The sequence below is a fragment of the Elgaria multicarinata genome, chromosome 10 (assembly GCF_023053635.1).
Source record: "Elgaria multicarinata webbii isolate HBS135686 ecotype San Diego chromosome 10, rElgMul1.1.pri, whole genome shotgun sequence".
Taxonomy (NCBI): Eukaryota; Metazoa; Chordata; class Lepidosauria; order Squamata; family Anguidae; genus Elgaria; species Elgaria multicarinata.
In genome coordinates, this window is record NC_086180.1 from 77,321,753 (window position 1) to 77,339,929 (window position 18,177).

The window sequence follows — 18,177 nt, forward strand, 5'->3', positions numbered from 1 at the left end:
ATAGCTAGAATCTTTGCCAGTTCAGATCTTCCGACTTACCTGCTTATACCCCTTTAGTAAAGTAACACTTTTGAATGGGATTTGATTTACCTCCAACTCTTAAGCTGTTCCTCCCACAATCCACACATACTGGGCCCTAAGAACATAAGAATTGCTTGCTGAGTCAGACCAGAGTCCATCTAATTAGTCCAGTATCCTATTTCCAACAATGGTCAGCATCATACCTCTAGAAGCTTATAAGCAGGTCATGAAGGCAACAACAGCCCTCTCGTTTTTGTCTCCACCACCATTTATTCATAGTTATACTGCCTCTGCACATGGCAACTTCCTTGTTGTAACTCCCACTGAATTCAGTGAGGCTTGCTTCTGGGTAGGTATGCCAAAGATTGCACTGTTGGACTCCCTAAATGAATGGCCATCACTACATTTTGTGTTGGTGAGTTCCACAAGAAAATTATATATTTTGTAAAGAACTACTTCCTTTCTTATAACCTGTAAGTATTGCAAAAATTAACTGAATTCACTGCCTAGAATTCCCTGTCTGATCTTACCTGAATTTCCATGTGGGATTGCCAACTTTTACCAGTCCCCTGCACCTGTGCCTTCAAAAACAGCTTAATCTGCAGAGATTAGCAGGTAGTACTGCTCATCTTCATGCCATAAAAAGCTTCATCTGCTGAGACTTGCAGGTCAGGAGCAGAACAGGACATCCCTCCCCCCCTTCAATTGACAACCCTAGTTCTATCGTCATTTGCATAGGAGCTACACGGTGAAAGTGCGACATATATTTGGATCTTTGTTGGCCTTCTGCATGCCTGACTTAGTATCATGGACTGTGAATGCAGGAAGTTGCTATCTAGACATGTAACCAGAAGACCCGTTCAGTGCTTTACCATGAACTGTATTTTTGCGGTTTCAGTTCAACTACCGGTGATTACACTGGCAAGATTATTCATCTTTAGTTTTGAAGTGCTTCTTTGCTGGCTGCAACAGCAAAGGGGCAGAGGTCTGAGTGGGCAGAATGGAAACTGCTTCCCACTTTGAGGTGTTCTGTCAGACCTGTGCTTAAATTAGACATCCTAATGAAAGATATTAATAAAGACGCTCAAGTGTCATTTCCTGAACAAACTGAAAGCTTTAAAGCCATGTAGAATAGTTCTGATGATTTCTGTGGGATTGTTCTGTGTAGGTTGGTTATGAATTGCAGCCTTCTGTTCTAACGTTAATGATTGTTTTCAAAGAGCACTAAACTGCATACTCCATTTTAACATGTATGTTTCTGAACCCTAGTTTTGTTTTTGTTTTTAAAAAATCAATCCTCTTTTACAATAAAATTTATTTGTGGCAAATAGCATCTATTCATTTCTTAAGAATGGATTGCTTAGCGTTGTTACCTGACAAGGGGCCGGGGAAGGAAAAACGTCTGTTCTGCTCCTATGCCTTTTAACAGCTAGCTCGGTCTAAAGCAGTGGTTCCCAAACTTTTTCAGGTAACCGCCCCCTTGGTTCCACAAACTCATGTCCAGCGCCCCCTACACTATAAAAATCATTATTCAGAATAGCGGTTTTCAATGAGCCACTAAGGAAGATAATAACAATAAAATTCAAAACAGTAACAATTAATGGAATATTTACTCCAAAGCACCTGCCCCAGGCTTGCCGAGGGAGGGAAAAGAGAGCGAACGCCTCTGTTTTGCAGCCGGTGTGGCGGGGCACACCAAGCAGGGTATGTCTCTTCATTAGTGTTTTGGTGCTTTTGAAATATTTAAATTCACTGTTAAAAGGACTCTTCTTAAATAGTATTAATACATGTGTGGATTCTTCCCCTATATGGCTTAGGACCAAACTGCCTTCTCCCATAAAAGTATCCCTGGGTTTTAAGACCTTCTAGAGAGGCGCTTCTCAGAAAAGACCACCTTGAGCGCCCCCCTGCTGCTTCCTTGCCTCTTAACGCCCCCCTATGCAATCCCACCACCTCCAAGGGGGCAATACCACCCACTTTGGGAACCACTGGTCTAAAGAAATCAGCAAGAGAACTTATGTATGGCATGAAAATTAGCATTACTGCCTGCTAATGTCTGCACATCAAGCTGCTATTAAAGGCATTGGTGTTCAACTGATCCTTATCAAGCTCACTAATCATTGCAGTATGCTTTTACGGGAAGCATAACAATGTTTCTTTTCTTGCCAACAATTTGAGGGATTATTCACGATTTGAGGGATTATTCACTCAGTCGCTTCTTTAAAAGGATGCTTCTTCTCAAGAGGTAGCATTGATATGGGTAGATGTTTCTAATGTGGGAAACAGGAAGGAAATGGCAGTGGCACCATGAGAAACGGGTTTGCAGTTGGTGTGCAATGTTTCTAGGAAATCAAACCCAGTCACAACATGGCGAAAGATAGGGGTGGAGTTTGGCATTATCAGCGAACCATTACTGATACTATTTTCGATTTATATTTTCACTCTTCCCTCCTATTAAGTGCAAGATATTGGGGCTTGAGGTATCATGACTCATCTTCCCCAGTTTAGGCAGAATTTGCTGATTTGGAGGCTCTAAGTGGAGTTTGTTTTTTTAATACTCTACCCCACCCCACATCCCTCTCACACTACTTTTGCTCATCTGTCATTTCTTCTTCCCCCCCTTAACCTGTACCCTATACCACCTCAAACTGCCAATTTCTTTTGTCCTTTCCTCCTGCTGTTTTTACTTTCACATCCTTTCCATTCAAGCAGGATGAGTTGTGGGAGAGAAGGGCCATTCTTCCAGCCCCGTTATAATAATTTCCCCTCTTACCTCCCCATTCCTTTTCTCTTGTATAGATTGTAAACCTGCGGAGAGAACGCGTCTTGTTTAATTCAATATATGTACGCTGCTCTAAGAGGCTTTTGTATGAATACTTCAAATAAATAACAGCATCCTTTCCATATCCTCTTCTTTTGTTCCCAGTTATTAACCTTTTATCTCACTTTCCAATTTCCTTCAAAGCCTCAATAAGGGGAGACCTTCCCTCCACTTCTACCTATCTCCTGGCTACCTTAACTCAAGTACACCTTCTCCTTCCCCACACAGGCTCTCCAGCTCCTGGAGCCATTGGCCAATGCTGGGATGATTATCCCCATGACCAGAAGGTATAGCAGCCACTTCAGCTGTCTTTTTCATCTCCTTCCTTCCCATTTTTTCTCTTCCTCCTCTCCTCACACAAGGCTGTCTGTTGTCCATTTCTTTTCTCCTTTGCTTTCCTGCCCTTCAGTTTTGCTTGCTAGCCTGCTCCTACGCACAAAGTGCTGCTTGCATGAATGCAAACAAAACCCTATGGGTAGGGTGACCATATGAAGAGGAGGACAGGGCTCCTGTATCTTTAACAGTTGCATAGAAAAAAGAGGGCAGGTCACCTGCAGCTTTAACTGTTGTGATGAAGAGGGAATTTCACCAGGTTCCCCATATATATAAATGACACCTGCTGAAATTCCCTTTTCTATGCAACTGTTAAAGATACAGGAGCCCTGTCCTCGTTTTCATATGGTCACCCTACCTATGGGGCAGGCAAGCAAGGAAGTCCTGGGCAGGCTGCAGGGCTGAGGCCTACCTGAAAGTAGACTACTATTTGAGAAACACAGGTATAACTCATTAAATTCTATGCAACTGAATGTTGTACAAATAAGGAGCGTGGTTTTTTTACATTGTTGTCTGGTTGTTGCGCTAAGAGGGAGCAAAAAGCTGTAATAAATACATGAAAGAACCCCCAACAGTTGTAGAAAAGACTAACATGTTTCAAGATATGTTTTATCAAGGGAGAGAGTCTTTAGTTAGGAAAGCACCTGGATCTACTGACCCTCTCAGTACTGATGGCCATTCCTTCCTCCCCTGTAATTATGCCTAAAATCAAGGCAGTAAATTACTCAAGCTCATTTCAAAAAGAAAACCCAAAGTAACTATACTGGAGATAGAACTTTTTTTTATCATTATTAACAGGAAGAGTGACATCAACTGCCATCCCTTCAGGCTTCCCTGTTCCCCGAGTTTAGCTGCAATCTTGACAAAAGCTGGGGAAAATTGAATTTCCTAGTGACAATATAGGGTTATGTGTTTGGGGTTGGTCTAAGTTACCCCCAGGGGTCCTGACAAATCAGTCCCTCTGCGTTCAAAGAGGCTGAGAATTTTCTGACTCTTGAACTGGTAATTTATACTTTCATGGACGACATTTTACTTCATCAGATTAATAAAGTAGTTTCTAAGCATCTCATGAATCATTCTAGTTCCTCTAAGGAAGTGAACTGTAGTCCACAAAGGCTTGTGACCATAATGAATCTGCTAAGTCCTTAAGGTGCCACCAGATGTTTTGATCTGGCTGAAAAGGGATTCAATGTTAATTTCTTCTTCGTGTACATTTTGAACATGTTTACTCAAAAGGCCTTGCCCTCATTTAGTAGATGTTATTCCCAGATAGGTGTGCAAAGGATTGCAGCCTAATTGAGTGGGTGTTAACACCCATTACCTAACAGATATAAATGTGGCTGACTAGTTTTACTTGTTGTGTGGGAGGATTTTGATCAAAGCCACACAAGGAGAAGAAAAGTGAATTTAATTGAAATCAACAATGCTTTTTCTCAGGTTATATCCTTGGAATTAGGCACTGGCATTTTGAGAAGGAGGGGGCTTCTGGCACATACAAATGGAAATTTAATCATTACAAACTATACTGTTAGTAATTTATTTCTTCAGACATTACATTATCACAAACTTTAGCAAAAAGGTGAAACTTCTATCTCATGAAGTTGATTACCCAGCATGAGTCACAATTTTTTCCTTCATTCTATTGTCTCATGTTTACAGTGTGTACACACACCATGTTTCCCCTGATTTTTATAAATACTTCCCATAACCGTAAGCTAATTTATCTGGAATCGGGGTCAGGGAGAGAACCCAGACCCGTTGCTTACAATGAAATGAAATTATGAGAAATCAAATTTGAGCACATGGTGAAATGTAATAGATAAAACAAATAAATCAGCTATTTTAAAATATTATTTTATTTGCTATGTCAGATATTGTCAACTTTTCCTATAATGGGATTATATCTAATGATGACCAACCACCAGCAGAAAGTAACCACTGGTGGAATAGATTTCTCCTGCTCCCTACATTCCCCACCCCCCAGATCTTCTCCAGATGGCTGGAGGACTCTTGGGAGCAGATACGGATGGCTTGCAGAGGGAGGAGAACAAGGCAATGTCCCATTGCATGAGCAGAAATCCAATTGGACTGTGTTGGATTTAACCAATGGATTAAGTAACTGGAAAAGTTTTTTCCTGCCAAATTTATGTCTGTTAAACAGTTGTGAAAAGTACCAGAGCCATACTAGAGAAAGTTGGCAATCCTAGTTATTGTCAAGGTCACACTTTGATAACTGTTAATAGGTTTCCAATGTTTTTCCTAATGGGGTTGAAGGCCATTCATCAAGTGAAGGATTTTCCTTCAGTGGATCTCACTACTATATAGTTTCATCTGCTGAATTATTAAGGCAGCTATTAAGACAGCGAGTTATGCCATTAAAAAATATTAACAAAATCGTTGTTTCCAGAATCTGTTTTCAATGCCAGTCCTAGCGTTTGTTAACTACTAATAAATATTGCTCTTTGCCATTGAAAAACCATAGCCCTTCCCATCAGATGTAGAATTATATGACCCAGATCACATGTAATGGCAGGAAATTGTGGTTTAATTAACCCACAATTTGCTGGTTTTTTGAACCACCACAATTCTGAATGGAGATTACTCCATGATGTGCAAACCCAGACATGATGGGTTAATCCTGGGTTAAAGAATTAGTTTTTTAGGTTAACTTTGGGGTTTTAACCCACGATTAACCCAAAGTTCACACATCACAGAGCAATCTCCAAATAGGCCAATCAGAGCTTACATATTCAAACTGGTGGTGGCACATGCTGAAGCAAATCATGGGTTAATTAACTCACAATTTCCCACTGCTGTGTGCAAACAGAGTCATAGTGCTAGAAGGAAGCTTAGAGGTCATCTAGGCCTGAGATTAAACACAGGGTTTCCAGATAAGGTTTCTAAATACTGGACTAGTACCTGTGCATGTAACAGCAGATTATTGTGTATCAGGCGATGGTAATGTGAAAAGTTTTAGCTGATTTTTGCAGATCAAGCTATTATTAAATTACGCAATCAAGCAGGTCAGTCTGTTTTGGCTTTCACAGTTTTAGAAATTAGCTAGTGCATTAGCAGTAGAAATTTATGACAGTCTAACTCAGAAGAATATAATTTTTTAAAAAAACATTTGCACACTATAAATTTATTCCACAATCAATAAGTACTTGGTTGCCACTTTTTCTTTTCTTTTTTATGGATCTGTCTTTAATTATGCAGAAAATTGAACCTTTTCCTTACTAGTTATTTCTATGCCACAAAGCTTCTGCTCATTACTCTTTGAAAACTGTTAAATAAGCACTGATGTAAAACGTGGCAACCCACTTGGACTAATATATGATAAAATATAATGCGCTTTAACACAATAATGCTGTTATTGTTCGGAAGTAATGAAACTCCCAAAAGATCAGGAATTATATTTAGGGTAACGACAGTGTGATATGTTGCATATTCCAAGCACTGGATTTGTCATATAGGTCCTAAAATTGTGGTTCAGTCTAGTGCAAAAGCAGCAGGTTGGTGAACGTGATGGTGCATACACTAACGGAAACGGTCTAACCACAGAGATGTTTTTCTTTCTATACCGGAAACACCTGCCCAGAAAGAAAAGAAAAAATGGTTTACTCAAACTCTGTAGAAAAGAAACAGAAGAACCCTCCTTCTGCAAATTCATTTTAAATTAGACTGAATCTGCATGGTTGATTTCCATGAAATTTCCCCAGTTGAAACATTGCATGCCTGGGGGGAAAAATAAGCAGCCTTTTCTAAGGCAAGTATGTAGTTTGTTGCTTTACATGCAGCCCAATTCAAGACATATTTACTCAGAAGTCAGTCCGACTGAATTCGGGGGGGGGGGGAGTTGTTTCCAAATAAGTGCATAAGTAGGGTGACCATATGAAAAGGAGGACAGGGCTCCTGTATCTTTAACAGTTGTATTGAAAGGGAATTTTCAGCAGGTGTCATTTGTATATATGGGGAACCTGGTGAAATTTCCTCTTCATCACCACAGTTAAAGCTGCAGGTGCCCTGCCCTCTTTTAAATCTGGTCACTCTAGTATAGCTCCTGCAGCTTTAACTGTTGCGATGAAGAGGGAATTTCACCAGGTTTTCCATATATACAAATAACTCCTGCTGAAATTCCCTTTTCTATGCAACTGTTAAAGATACAGGAGCCCTGTCCTCCTTTTCATATGGTCACCCTATGCATAAGACAATTGCAATCCTGCAAGTTCATTAACTTAATGGGAACCTACTTCTGAGTAAATATGATTAGGACCAGAGCCTGAAGTGGGATGCTCAGGCCAGACTCAATTATGTCTGCCTGAAAAGAAATCAGATGGCTCCACTTCAAATACTGCTTAAGAACACACTGTAAAATTCGTTCTAAAAGCCCTCAATAGAGGAGTGAATTCAGAAGCACATTTCCAAATAAATATGCACAAGATTGTTCTGCATAATTTTTTTTCCAGTCCATATGAAACAAACTTTCTAAAATGCATCTGTTGTTGTTCGCAACGCTGTTATTCAGGAGCAGCATTTCAGTTGGCTCATGCATCACGATCCTAAACATGCTTGGTCAGACATAAAATCCCAGCCATGTTTACAAAGAAATAAATCTTACAGCAGTTCTCTGAGCATGAGGAGCCCCACTGTCAAAGCGTCAGCACACAAGCAAGTGAAACACCTGTGCAAGTTTAGCAACAGGGCGAGGAAGCCAGGGGAATCGACTTTCCCCTCCCTTCTCATATTAAGCGTAAATAACTACCTATAAATATAAAGAAATAACTATCATTTATTTTATTTATTTTATTTTATGTATTACATTTTTATACTGCCCAATAGCTGAAGCTCTCTGGGCGGTTCACAAAAATTAAAACCATTAAGAATGTAATAAAACATCCAACAATCTAAAAACCCAAATACAAATTACAATATAAAAAGCACAACCAGGATAAAACCACACAGCAGAAATTGATATAGAATTAAAATACAGAACTAAAACAGCAGGGTTAAATAAATTCCTCTCATTCTCTTGGTAAACAACTTAGTTTTCCTGGTAAACAAACCAATGAGAGGAGGAGGAGGAAGAGGAAGAGGAAGAAGGGCACAAAAAGCACTACATGAGTAGCATTAGAATCATAGAATCATAGAATAGCAGAGTTGGAAGGGGCCTACAAGGCCATCAAGTCCAACCCCCTGCTCAATGCAGAAATCCACCCTAAAGCATACCTGACAGATGGTTGTCCAGTGTGGGAGAACCCACAACCTCCCTAGGTAACTGGTTCCATTGTCGTACTGCTCTAACAGTCAGGAAGTTTTTCCTGATGTCCAGCCGGAATCTGGCTTCCTGTAACTTGAGCCCATTATTCCGTGTACAACATAATACAGAACACACAAATGAACAAAGAACAAGCGTAGGAATGGCTAAGAAAGGGCCAACTATTTCCTGAAACAGAAGGTTTCCTAATAGCCATACAGGATCACGTTATAGCAACCAAGAACTATGGACTATACGGACAGACACAATACAGCTGCAAAAATAATTCACCGACAACTGGCCATCAAATTCAACCTCAACCTACACCATACTATCATAGGCATGTGCAGTTCATTTCATTAGGGTGTGCACCTAAGGCCCCGAATAGAGCAGAGGAGGGGGAAGCATGTTATATACCTTCCATACTGCACAACTGCTACATTCCTGATGCTAGAGTAAAAAAAAAAAAGATTCCACACATGTAAGCCTATGCGGCAGGGTTTTGCTATTTTATTGTTTTACTCTGTACAGCACCATGTACATTGATGGTGCTATATATATAAATAAATAATAAATAATAATAAACCCACTTAAGGTGCAATCCTATGCATGTTTGGAAAGAAAAAAGTCATGCAACTCTCAGCATGCTCCAGCCAACCACGCTGGGCAAAGGATTCTTGGAGTGGTAGGATTTTATTTCCTGTCTAAACATGCGTAGGATTGTGCCTTTAACTCATGTCACACTAGCATAACTAAAGGAATAAAATAGGGTTTCCATCTGCTGCCCTGATGTTGAACACATTTACTTAAGAGTAAGCACTATTTTGTCATAGGAAAGGATAATATATGTACTATTTAAAATAAGTATCTGTCACCATGTACAGAGTTTTCCCATGAAAAATCCAGCTGGCTCACTGTTGTGATTATTTGATTGGGAACTGAAATGCAGTTACATATGACTGAAGGAGAGGCACTCTATGTATGTTTAGGTAAGGTGACCATATGGAAAGGAGGACAGGGCTCCTGTATCTTTAACAGTTGTATAGAAGAGGGAATTTCAGCAGGTGTCGTTTGTATGCATGCAGCACCTGGTGAAATTCACTGTCACAACAGTTAAAGCTGCAGGAGCCCTGCCCTCTTGACCAGATACAAAAGAGGGCAATGCTCCTGCAGCCTTAACTGTTGTGATGAAGAGGGAATTTCATCAGGTGCCACCTGCATACAAATGACACCTGCTGAAATTCGCTTTTTTATTCAACTGTTAAAGATACAGGAACCCTGTCCTCCTTTTCATATGGTCATCCTAGTTTAGGGACACTCATCATTGCTGTACTTAATATAGTGTTTAACCGTGGGCTAAAAAGCCCACAGTTGTCTATTCTACTTCTGCAATGGCTTCATTTTTATCCCCCCCTCCTGCCTTTTCTCCACCCTGAAATTCTATGCACATTTACCTCAGTGGGGCTTACTTAGGATTGTGCTGCAACTCTGTTTTTAAGGTGACACAACATGTACATACACACACCATATCTAGGAAAATAACAGCTTGCTGGTTACTGCATCACATTTACTTGAAAAAAGGGGGTATATATTTACCTAAAATAAGCAGGGGCATTGTTTTAGCGCTCCTGCACTGTTGCAAACCTGAAGCTGGATGCAGAAAGACGTTGAAGAATCCTCTTCAGCCAGGAAAGGCCTTGGGGCACTGCAATTCTCCCCCGCCCCCTTTTCCTTTTCTCTCCCAGCCCTTCTGGTGTGCAGCAGAGGAAGCAGCTCCAGCAGGTTGGAGGAGGGAAGATACACAGCGCCTCTTTCAGGTTTCCTCCTGCTCACGTGGCTGCTGCTCCCGCCTTGTGCACTATCATGAGAGGGCCAGCTAACTCTTGTGAGCTTCATGTGTGGCTTGGGCACAAGGCAAGAGCTGCCAGGCAGGCAAGAGCAAGGGGGCCGCAAAGGAGAGAGTGGCTGGTTGACCGAGAGGGCAGGCCAGCAGCAGTGGGTCCAGCTCCAGCCCTCGCCTACAAATAGAATTATTGGCCTTCCTGGCAGGGGTGGGGTGGGGAAAACAGTAGAATTCACCACTCTTCCCGCCCTCCTTAAAAGCCCCAATTCAAGCAGGGGGGAGCACAAGAAAGCAGAGGCGGCTCCGAACATTAGTGTGTCTAGGAACACCTGGCACACCCCTTGTGCACGCCATTGCATACTATACATACTGGAAAATGCAGATCATAAAACATACTGGGACAGGACAATCCCTTGCAACTGACCAGACATAATAGTTATAGACAAAAAAGAAAAACACCTCATTGATATAGCAATACCTAATGACAAAAATGTAGAAAAGGAAGAGGGAAAATATTCACTGGCTATGAAAGTTAAATAACTATGGCAACCGGAAAAAGTCACATCAGTCACCAACATCACGTTAAAACATTTTTTATAGAAAACCCTCAGAAACTAGGCCTACTAAAATACATTCACACCATCCAGAAAGCAGTCATGCTTAAAACATGCTCAATAGTCAGGAAATAACCTGAATCAGTAAAAGACAGTATAACTTGGTAAACCCCGTCATACTCAGCTAGAACAACCACAAGTGAGAAAAGAGAGATTATAACAATAATACAGTTATGAAGATAGAAAGCCAGCAGGGGGCGGGGCTAACCAGTGTATTGCACTGAGTGCCACATGTATCAGCCAGCTGGACAGAAGTCGTGAGTGTATACTCAGTGTAATGAGCTCCTGGCTGTCAGGGAACAAGTTTGTTCCATTGAAACCAAGGTTACTGACCTGGAGAAGATAAGAGAGGCAGAGACATTGCTGGACAAGACCTTCAGGGACCTAATAGCAGTGTCCAAATCCCTGGGTGACACCTCCTCTGCTGTCACAGAGAATGGGGATTTTGGAGAAAGAGGGTGTAATTCTGAGGAAGAGGGAAATGATCCTTTAGAAGGGACCCATTCCTTGGAAGGTGAGCAAATATCCTCATACCATGGATAGGCCTCTGGGGGGACAGGGGGCTTTTGGCAGAGGGAGATTCAATTATTAGACATATAGACAGCAGAGTATGTGATGAGTGTGTAGACTGCATGGTAAATTGCCTTTGTGGTGCGAAGGCTGTGGATATCACGTGCCGTCTAGATAGCTTCATGTTGGTACCAGTGACATGTGGAAATGTAGTTGTGAAGTCCTGGCTTCTTCATTATTAATTTTGAAAGAAAATAAATTCTCATTTTTTTTGTTGCTCTTTTTTTTTATTATTATTAAATTTTTATTCATTTTCAACACTATATAAACATAGATAAACATTACCAAAATATAACTGAAACAAAACACAATAAGAAAAAAAAAACATCAAATATCTGCTGCATACATATTGAATGATTGTTGAGTACAAATATCAAAAACTATTACATATACCTTATCATACTACAACATCTTCGTTCTTAACATAAAAGTGCACCCCCCGCCTCGGGATCATTCTTGAGTCCAAAATCTAATCGTTTCTTCTGCTGGTGGTTTCCCACTTCCCTTAGTAAACACAAACACTAGGAACTGTTTCCAAATTCCTTCGAACTCATTTATTTTAGTTACGCCTTTTCTCCACTTAATATTACATGTCAGTTTATCATTAATGGCTATGTCCCATACTTCTTTGTACCATTCCTCAATAGAATATTCCCCTTGGACCTTCCAGTTCCTAGCTACCATCAGTCGTGCTGCAACCAACAAATTCGATATCAGCTCTATAGTTCCTTTTCCACACTTTATATCTTCAAATAGTGACAGCAATGCTATTTTTGGTGTTTGTTCTATTTTCATTCCCACTATTTCTTCAATTTCTGAGAACACCATCTTCCATAATCTTTGTACATATTTGCATTGCCACCACATATGTAAATACGTTCCTTTTTCCCCACAACCTCTCCAACAATTTGCTGAATGTTGATCACTTATCTTATTCAATCTAACCGGGGTTAGGTACCACCTCCATAGGATTTTAAAATAATTCTCCTTTATTCTTACTGATAAACTTCTCAACACTCTTTGTTTCCATAGTCCCTCCCAGCTCTGTCGCCCTATTTGTATCTTCAAATCTGATTCCCAAACCATTTTCTCTGTATTCTCTCTAAACTCCTTCTCTAACAATATTTTATATATTTCACTCATTAATCCTTTTGAAACTATACTCCCTCCTTTCCCTTCCTCCTTACTTACTACTAATTCTTCAAACCTCGTCATCTTTCTGCACATTCTATTATCTTTAATCCACTTTTTATTCCATTGCTCTAATTGACCATATTCTAGCCAAGATAGCTTCTTCTCCTTTAACAAATTTTCCATATCCTCTCTTGTTTTAATATCTCTTACCCAATCCTTTAATCTTATTTTATTTTTCTCTTTTAATATTTTACATAATCTACCCTTTAGATCCTCTGGGAAATTCTTTAACATTATTATCGGTGCTAAGGGAGAGTTGCTCGGAAGCAGCTTCCCTTTAAATTTACTCCAAATTTCCCATTGAGTCCTCAGGAGTGGATTATCTATACTTCCAACCCACTTTCTTCCTCCGTCTTTAAAAAAAACATTCTCCAAATTCATCTCTACCTTATTTATGGTTTTTTCTTCCATCCAATATAAATCTCCTACTCCCATAATTGCTTCTACAACATGTCTTAATCTATTTGCTACGTAGTATAATTTTATGTTTGGGAGACCCATTCCCCCCTTTTTTTGGCTTAGGTACCAATTATTTTTATTCACTCTTGCTCTCTTTTCTCCATTACAATATTTATTAATAATATTTTGCCAACTTTTTATCTCGGTTTCTGATATTTTTATAGGTAACATTCTAAATACAAAATTAATTTTAGCTAATATCTTCATTTTTATTAAGGCTATTCTTCCGTTTTTATTTATTAAGCCATATTTATATGGCTTAATAAATAATAGCCATATTTATTAAGGCTATTAATCTTTTATATTTCTCCAATTTCTCTAATACCTCTTTCTTTAACCTCGTTAAATTTTCCTTTTCAAGATTCTCTAAATTTTTTGTAATTTTAATTCCCAAATATTTAATCTCATTCTTAACTTTCAATTCCATTCCCTTAAATTCCCAATCCTTTTCTTCCTTCTTGGTATAGTTAAACAACATCATCTCTGATTTAGACCAATTTATTTTTAACCCTGTAATTTCCTCAAATTCCCTCAACTGATATTGAATTCTTTCTAATTTTCTTAATGGATTCTTAATGGTCAATAAAGTGTCATCCGCAAACATGTTTAACTTTATTTCCCTTACCTCTCCAATTCCTTCTAACTCTTCATCCTCCCTTAGTGCCTTCGCCAAAACTTCCATAACCATTACAAACAGGACCGGCGAGAGCGGACATCCTTGTCTTGTTCCTCTGGCTAGTCGTATCTTTTCAGTAAGTCCGTCATTTACCACCACTACCGCCGTATTTTGGGAATATAGCTGTTCTATTACATTTTTAAATTTATTTCCAAATCCCAATTTATCTATAATACTCTTTAGTGCCTGCCAGCTCACACAATCAAAAGCTTTAAAAATATCTAATGCCATAATACCTGCCTTAATATTTGCTTTTTTTATTACATTTATTACATTTAAAACTCTACCCACTAAATTATGCATATGCCTTCCTACCACAAACCCACATTGATCTGCTCCTATATATTCTGCCAAAAATTTATTTAGCCGTTTGGCCATAATAGATGTAAAAATTTTAGCATCCTGATTTATTAAAGAAATAGGTCTATAAGAATCGGGATTAGTCAAATCTTTATCTGGTTTTGGGATCAGAATTATCACTGAATGTTCCCATGATTCAGGTATCTTCTCTCCTGATAATATCCTATTATAAAGTTCCATTAATTTTGGAACTAAACAGTCTTTGAAGACCTTATAATATTCTGGACCCAAACCATCTGCTCCCGGTGATTTACCAACTTTTAACTTATCAATAACCTCTTCAACTTCTCTTTGAGTTATTACTGACTCCATTAACTCCTTATATTCTAATTTTATTCCCTTCTTTATAAACCTTCCAATATACTCCTCCACCTTTTCTTGTTGAATTTCTTTACCCTTATACAATTCCTGATAGAATTCCTGAAAATTTTTTATTTTAGCTTTCATTGCATGACAATAATTCCCTCGGCTATCTTTCAACGTTTCTATCCCATTCCTCCCTTTTTCTTTTTGTGTGAGCTTGGCAAGCAACCTCGAGTTCTTATCACTGTTTTCAAAATATTCCCTTTTCATATACATTAAATTCTTTTGAATCTCTTCTATATTTAAATTTTCTAATTGTTTCTTCTTAGCTTGTATTTCCACTAATTTATATTTATCTTTAACTCGCCAATATCTTTCCTCCAAGTTTTTAATTTCTATCACTAACTTTTCCTGTTCTGCACGTTGTTGTCTTTTTAAACTACATGTTTCTCTAATACAGATTCCTCTTGCTACAGCCTTCATGGTGTCCCAAATGACTGACCCAGCTGTTCCTCCTTTTTCATTAATTTCCCATGACTCCGACAGTTCCTTCCGAATTTTATCTACTATTTTATTATATTTCAATATCTTTGTATTCAGCTTCCATCTATATGCCTCTTTATAATCTTTCTTAACTGTAAATTCTAGACTTAACAAGGCATGATCAGTTACTTTTATTACCCCCATTTCCATTTTACAAATCCTCGTTGCAAAATCTTTTGAAACAAATATATAATCTATCCTGGAGTATGTATGATGAACTGGGGAAAAGTATGAAAATCCAGGCCTATTCCCGTTAAGTAAACGCCACGAATCTAAATAATCATTTTCTTTTACTAATTTATTCAATATAGTCATATTGTTCCTCTTTTCAGCATTAGTGGGATTTGACCTGTCCCGTTTATTATCCATAACCATATTAAAATCCCCAGCTAATATAACATACCCCTCCTTAAATTCTTCTATTTCTTTAAACAACTTTATAAAAAACTCTCTATGCCTCTCATTTGGGGCATAAACATTAATCAAAGTATAGACCTTTCCCTCAATTTTACCTTTTAACATAAGATATCTGCCCTTATCATCCTTTTTTACTTCTTCTAATATAAACCCACTTTTTTTTGAAATCAAAGTGGCCACTCCATTTTTTTTCGATGTCCCTAATGACTTTTCATAATAGGCTAACCACTTTAATTTTATCATATTCGAATTCTCGGAGCCTTGGTGTGTCTCTTGGACCATTATAATATCTGATCCCTCTTTATTAAGCATTTGTTCTATTCTCTTCCTTTTCACGACTGCCCCCAAACCTTTAACATTGAGTGTTGATACCTTTATCTTTTTATCCATAATCACCCTTTTGAAATCTCTTCCGATCCCTTGTGCTCAGCAGTTCAAACTTGCTTACATAAAAAAACAAACTCCATACATAAAACCCCCACCCTCCTACCCCAATCCCTCCTCTCCTACCTTCCCCCCTCCCCACCCCCCCACTCTAATCCCCCCCCCATATCCCCGTGAGTCTAGTACTCCAGCCATTTTAAAGGGGGGGGGAGGCAGTGCTGCGCCTGGCCGGCAGGTTTCTATATTAGCATTTCTATTTGCAATTATCTCCAAACATAATTAACAATTCTCTTACTCTCCAGATGTCCCAGCCTCATTCCCTCCCCCACCCACTCCAGCCCCATTTGCTTCCCCATCCAGACCCAGCCTCTTCAGCAATTCTTTACCTTGATCCAATGAGGTTACTCTGTGTTCCCTCCTCCCATATGTAAATCTTAAGAAAACCGGGTAACCCCATGCGTATGGAATTTTGTTCTGCATTAACATTCCAGTTATTGGTTTAATACTCCGTCTCCAATTTAATGTATGTTGAGAAAGATCATTATAAATTTGCACTGCTTTGCCTTTATATTGTAACTGGGTCAAAGATCTCAATTCTTTCATGATTTGCTCTTTTTTATAATAGTTACCAAATTTCACCAAAATATCTCTAGTCCCTTTGTAGTTTTGCCCCCCCACGCGGTGGACTCGGTCCAGATCCGATCCATCTATTGGTATGTCAGGCATCAGCTCTTTGAACCAGTTCAGAATGATTTCTCTAAGATCTTCTCCTTGTATCTGCTTCAGCTGCTTTATTCGAATCGAAGATCTACGAGATTGGTCTTCCAAGGCAATCAGACGTAATTCCCATTCCTTAAATTGAATATTTGTTGATTTTTCAAAGGCCTCTTGCTTCTTCTGGTCCAATTCCGCTTTTGCCTCTATCTCTTTGATCTTATCCGAGTTTTCTGCGGTCTTATCCGAAAGAACACGCATTTGTTGTCTAAATTCATTCATTTGCAGATCCATTTTTTTAAAAATGATGATATTATTCTCTACAATAACTGCCTTAATTTCTGCTAGGGAGGGAAAGTTGCTGTCCATTGCTTTTCCCCCTTCAGCCATATTCTTTTCTTTATTTGGTACTGTATCCAAAGAAACTGGGTCTATAACTTCGTCTTCCTGGTCTGTTCCAGGGGCTGTATCTTCCAGGTGGGAGAGGTGGGTTAAATTATGATTTGAAGGTTTCTTTTTTTGTATATTCAACTTTTCCCACTTCTTAATCTTTTTTTTTAATGTTGGACATAGGACCCTTCTGAGTAGGGCATAAATCTTAGAGCCCCCACTTCCTTAGCAACTTTTACTGGCTTCTCTTCTATGTGCCAAACACACCACCTTCTTCCCGAGGGGGAGGAAATATATTCAGTTCACAACAGCATTCACTAGAGGGGATCAGATCCAATCATTCACAGTTTCTCAAAATCCCACATCTCCCTCACAGAATGCTGTTTCTTCCCCTTCACCCCCCCTTCTCGGCACACCGCAAACAGCTTCCACTTTCCGCTTTACAAAGATTACAGCAAACAACTTCAAAGCCAGTATTTCAATCTTTCCAACTTAAGATAAAGGATGAGAAGTGAGGATCGCTGTAAATCAGATCAACGTCTAACAAGCATAAGTTCTTTCTTTTCAAACTGCGACATCAATCATGTTACTTTCGGTTTCGCCTCTGCAGTTTATAAAGACATTCCGTCAAGCTCACCTCATCCCATCGGCTCTTCTCAACACTTTCCAGCTCCGATAGCTTTTATAATCATTTCCTGTCGTTTGCTCAAAGATTTATGCCCATTAGAAAATAGATAATTGCTTTTTCCGGCAACGCCGCTCAGAGCCTCAGAAGAAACCTGCCACCGCCATGGCTGCCAAGCTCCGCCCCCCTTTTTCGTTGCTCTTATTTAAAGATCTGCTATTGGATGTGAATGAACGATGTAAAGACTTTGTTTTGATTGCAATGAACTCCTTCAGTTAAACTCTAGCAATAATCTAGACAGACAAAAGTCCTTCACAGCCATATAATTTATAGAATTCACTGGCACAAGATGGCAAGCAGCTTAGATGGCTTTAAAAGGGGATTAGACAAATCCATGGAGGATAGGGCCCATAAATGGCTTATTAGTCATGGTGGCTCTATGTAATTTTTATAACATTTAAAATTTATAATTGCCTTAGGCCCCAATGTTTTTATATAAAGAAACAAAACCTCCAGATTCAGACGCAGCCTACCCCTGAATAGCAGTTGCTTGGGTATAACAGTAAGGAGTAGTATTACCTTCATGTTCTGCTAATGGGCTTCCCAGAAACATCTGGGCAACGTGGGAAAAAGGATGGTGGATTAGATCCAAGGGT